General features: G+C 38.5%; 1 protein-coding gene across 1 annotated transcript in view; it reads right to left on the bottom strand.

The window, feature by feature from the left end:
* LOC107689161 (brain-specific angiogenesis inhibitor 1-associated protein 2-like) overlaps positions 1-2,541 on the bottom strand; it is a 30,530-nt gene extending 27,989 nt beyond the window's left edge. The window contains exon 1 of the mRNA XM_016487078.1: positions 2,165-2,541. The gene's annotated coding sequence lies outside the window, so the exon portion shown is untranslated. The remainder of the gene's footprint in view (positions 1-2,164) is intronic.
* Positions 2,542-5,254: the final 2,713 nt, after the last annotated feature.

Here is a 5,254-nt window from a genome sequence, read left to right as displayed (position 1 = left end):
TTCCTGGACCATGCGGCCAGGTCAGAGGCTTCTGCGGGAGCCTTCGTGATCATCAGGCCCCTGGCACGACACTGCAAAAAATTCCTGGATGATGCATGCTAGACTTTGCGCACTTTCTGAAATCCTGTACGGTAAGGGTTACGCGTTATACCCAGACAGCAGACAGTTTCGGCCCAAATCCGGCCCACATCTGGCCCGTGAGCGCGCTATTCTTTCTGAGTTCGGAGTTCTCCTCTCACGTGACAGTTGAGTTCTCTGTTTTCCCAGAGCGCCTGGAACCAGTAGCATCAGGTGAACTAGGCCCTTCCAAATCCGCCTCTCTGATGTGCTGAGTTTTTGGCTAGCTTGCAGTACACTTACCTCTGATTCTAACAATCATGCTGGGCGAGCCCCCTCTCTCGTTGAGAGCTGGGTCTGTGTTCCCTCAGCTAGGTAACTTTACTGCTGGCAGTTCCAGTATTGGAACATGCTGTAGGTCCGAGCCTCCCTCTCGTTTTAGAGCTGGGTGTGTTGCTCCCTCAGCTAAGTAAATTATTGCTAGCCGTTCCAGCATTGGAACATGCTGTAGGTCCGAGCTCCCCTCTCGTGTGAGAGTTGGGGAACGATATACCCACGCCGCCATGCTGAGGCCATGCCGCAAGCACTAGTCATATATTTGAATGTTGAGCAGTGAGCTCATTGGCTACTGATACAGAAGAGAACCAATCAGCTGTGCCATGTGATAATGATTTCATTATGTCAGATTGAGTTAGACTTATCAGACTGCGCCATCTAGAGTTTCATGCCAGAACTCTGTATTTGGATAAACATCCAACTAAAGCATTTCAGGAAAAAATGTTGAATGAACACTGTACAGGCCTTATGCGTCAGAGAAACAAATGTGCAGCCATCTATAGCATCACTGTTGAAGAGTAATTAGCTGGTGAAGTGGATTTACTTATTTTAGAGTAAATGAAAGATTTTAAAACAAGTGGTTCATTCATAAATAAGCCTAATATTTTTGTGCAGACCAGGGCCCATTTTCACAAAACATTTTATCTAATGTTCTCCTAAATACAAGTAAAAGTTCTTAGCTAAGAGTTTTCTCTTAAAACCTATTCACAAAGCTGCTGAGACAAACTTTTACTAAGGAATAGAGAGACGTCTTAAACTCAGAGTAAGGGGACGGGGTTGAGCTCGTTGCTATGGATGATGTCAGCATGCTTACTAACTATGCACACACAAAGTTTTCCCTTTAAGTCTTAATTCTGCCTCAGTGACAAGGGCTCATCCCTTGTTTCAAACAGTCAGCCTTTAGTTTACATCACAGCCATTAACCATGATTTGCTATTTCTAAGTGAAATCGGGGGGCGGGACATTCCTATACTAGAGCACATTTGATTGGACAAAAATGTGTCAGCAGCTCTGAGTGCAACATGAGTCATCTGAATTTAAGTCCATTTTCCTGGAAGAGAAAGACTATATTTTAAGTGAATGCCTCTGCCAAAAGTTACAAGTACAATTAAAAGTAGATGACCTCAAAACACATTATGGATTATTGAATATGGATCTTTAGGACTAACTCCACACAGAAACAGATTTAATTTCTACTCACTACATGAAACTTTAATCTTCAGTGAATATATAATTGTGTGCATATTTTTGCTCTGTATTGCCACATAAATAAATAAATAAATAGCATTAAGATGTAGCAAAAATTGGTGTTTCTAATTTTTTTCTCATAGTTGACACCTGTTCCCTGTTAGAGTTGGTGATTAAAGTGATGTTATTGCAATGACATAGAGATGAAATATGAGCTAAATGTGGCGATTAGATTCTGCTAATGTAACAGTGAAAGGAAAACACGTGATGAGATGATATAAACATGACATTTCAATAGATAGATGTTCTTTTAAATATTGCTGCTTCTCAATGCAATAGTTCATAATCAGCCAATCAATTCATCGGGCTGAAAAACCATTCAAAGTTTAGCAAGCAATGCAACTTTATCAGTCTGAGAATTTGCAATGCCAATCACGTCCATCAGTGGGTTAATAATCGCATTTGCATATTTCTTTCAAATGGCACTTGTTGCACTGAGAGTCATTTAGCAGATTATTAGTTTCATTGTATTGTTATGTGATTGAACTCCGGTGTTCTGTGTTATATGGAGGAATTTTCCTACCTTTTCAGTGTTCATGGTTTCCTTGGTGCTTTGTCTGGTGTTTTTTCTTCTTAGTCCTCCTCTGACTTTCCCTTCTTCTTCAGTGGTGGGGGTAGTCGGTTTGTTTGACCCAGTAAATCCCTCGTCCACCCCTCACCCCTCGCCCTGTCTCTCCCAAACTCTTCACTGAATCCAGGTCAGAACACACTCAGTGTTCCTCAGATCACGCTCGTTCATGCTCACATCAAACTTTAATCTTCATTCCGCTCAAAATGTCCATTTGCTGTCGCTATGTAGCAACTACATCAGTACAACTGCTGTCTCTGTCCCGGACAATGTCTTCGTACTCTCTCTCTGTGTCTCTCACTGGGACTGAATGTCAATGAGGTAACGGGACAGCGCTGTGAATAGCGCCTCTGCTCATTACTGGAGCCCCTCACACACTCGCACACACACACACACACACTCAATCACACTCACTCACACACACACACACATACTCTCTCACACACACACACACACACACACACACACACACACACACACACACACACACACACACAGCCGCTCTCATTCATACACCGACTCTTCACTTTTAGTTCCATGAATACAATATCAGAAGTGGCATGTGCAAACAAATAATGCTAGACCCTTTTCTCACGTTCCTATTGACTGGACATTATTTTTGTTGGGTTTTTAATTAATTATGACCAAAAATTTTTATTTTTTGCCTTTATAAAATGTACTAGCAAGGTTTCATATTTTTAAATGCATCCTTGTTAAATGGCTTTTTAATACAATAATTAATGTAAGTATGTTGCTCAAAGTGTAATTTTACAACAGAGCTTGTTTGTGTGTGTGTGTGTGTGTGTGTGTGTGTGTGTGCGTGTGTGTCTTGTGCATTTTTTGTTCTCGCTCTCTCTCTTCGGTCCAAAAATGTTTGTAAGCACAAAAAATAATTAGAGTAATAAAACAATTTGAACCGAACATACTCAATGCAAATAGCATTAATAATTTCTGGTAGCATGGCCATTTTGATCACATTTTGATTAAATGTGCTCAGCTTTTAATAAGTGTCATCCAAGATGTTCTGTATTTTCTGTGACAGTTGCATTCAAACAAAAACCCATGCTTAGCCATGCATTGCAGAAAATCATAATTAGGGGCCCAAGCCTCAAACACTGTTGTACTTGTATACTGTGTGTTGCCAATTATTATTTTTCTCTAAAGGACTAGGATCAAAAATGTTCTCTAAATCATTGTTACAAGACTCTCATGACTAAAAGTTTCCAAAAGAACATTGGTTTATCAAAGTTATTAGCCAATTTACTACGGCTGATAATGTTATGAAATGTACTATGTTCTGTGTGTACAAGATACATGAGGCTGTGCTACAGTTTGTGAGAATCTTTGTACAAAACATTTTACGCCACTTTAAGAAACATTTTCAAACTCATCCTAGGCCGTTTGTCTGGTTTGCACAAAACACCATTTTGAGATACTGTTTACAAAAAGTTATCAAAAGACTTGTTTAATTTAATTGTTTAGCAGATATGGGCTGATATATTTGGTGTGGTGGTTTATAATGACTATTTGGCCTATTTCTTGAAAACACAATGTACAAACTTCACAAAACTTGGTATACACGAAAAATATATAAAAATATACAAAATGTCAGTGAATTTCTGAAGCTGGGGGTTTCAGCTGTTTCTATATGATCAGCCATTTATATCAATGTGAGTGACAGAAGGCTCTAACACTTGTCCACTAGAGGGGGACTAACCACAGGATATTACAGTAATCAGTTCAAATAGAATTAGTTTGCAAAGAAAACTAATGTGATCTCCAACATGCTTACAGATCAAAAAATAGTACCTTAATTTATATATATATATATATTAATGATTGAGTACATATTTGTCAGTAGCCAGACATAATTGCATTAAAATGAGTACACAATATAATTTGTCTCTTAATTTTTTTTGAAGAGTTAGGGTTAGGGTACTGATGATCACTGTTTGCAGACTATATTTTTTATATTTTTTTTCTTGTGCTTTTTGTTTGAGCTGTTATCGTTATAAATAGTATTTAAAAAGAGTAGGCTACTTAAAATTATTTTAAAGTAACTTAGTAATTGAAAAGTATTTAAAAATAATAAAAATTGAGTCTTGAAGTGTAGAGTGAGCTCTGCTGCCTTCTTGCGTTTGGATCCAAAACTTCAGCCTTAATATCTTTTATGTGATTAGTTTGAAAAGTAGTAAGCTGTAGAGCCCTGCACGGGCCTCAAATTTGGGCCCTAGCCCGGCCCTTGTCCGGCAGCTTATTAGAATTACCGACCCGAGCCCGTCTTTTTTTCCCCTTCTCCCAAAACAGCTTATACTACTGTTTCAGCTATTAAAATAGTTCAGTTTTGTTTACGGGCTCGAGCCCGTCTTTTTTTTCCCCTTCTCCCAAAACAGCTTATACTAGGGTTTCAGCTATATTAAAATAGTTCAGTTTTGTATGTAATGGCAACGTGATTATATTTCATTTCGTTTTTTTATTAAGTAATTTTAGAAAAACGTTTGGAGCATTTTCTGTTCGTTAAATATAAGTTGTTGTTTTTTTGCCTTCTCAAATCATCACGACTTGCCTAAAATAAAATCTATAGATATAAAACAGTTCAAGCATATAACAATTTTTAAACGTTAAACCTAGATAAATGTGCGCTATATCCATTAGTTTGTGCGGAGAGTGGAAGCTGAAGCGCGCTTTGCAGGACATGGAGGCGCCAGCGCCATCACTTGCATTATTTCAGAGCATGGAAACAACTTAAAATAGGCTACGGCGTCATTTTTGCTCATAAAGGTAAGAGTAATACATCATTCGTAGCTGTAAAGGGTCTACTTTTATTTGTGTGCACTCACAATATCAACAAAACGTTGTGCTTTTATAAAATAAAGAAAACACACACGATGTGCTTTCTGCCGTCTCGGTCTTGTACAGGAGCGCTTCACAAAAATGAACCGAAACTCAGCGAATAGATCAGAATCAGAATCAGAATCAGAAGAGCTTTATTACCAAGTATGTTTACACACACAAGGAATTTGACTTGACGACAGGAGCTTCCAG

Source organism: Sinocyclocheilus anshuiensis, unplaced genomic scaffold, assembly GCF_001515605.1.
Source record: "Sinocyclocheilus anshuiensis isolate Anshui unplaced genomic scaffold, SAMN03320099.WGS_v1.1 scaffold737, whole genome shotgun sequence".
Taxonomy (NCBI): Eukaryota; Metazoa; Chordata; class Actinopteri; order Cypriniformes; family Cyprinidae; genus Sinocyclocheilus; species Sinocyclocheilus anshuiensis.
Note: the sequence above shows the minus strand (reverse complement) of the source record. Positions and strands in the feature narration are given on the sequence as shown.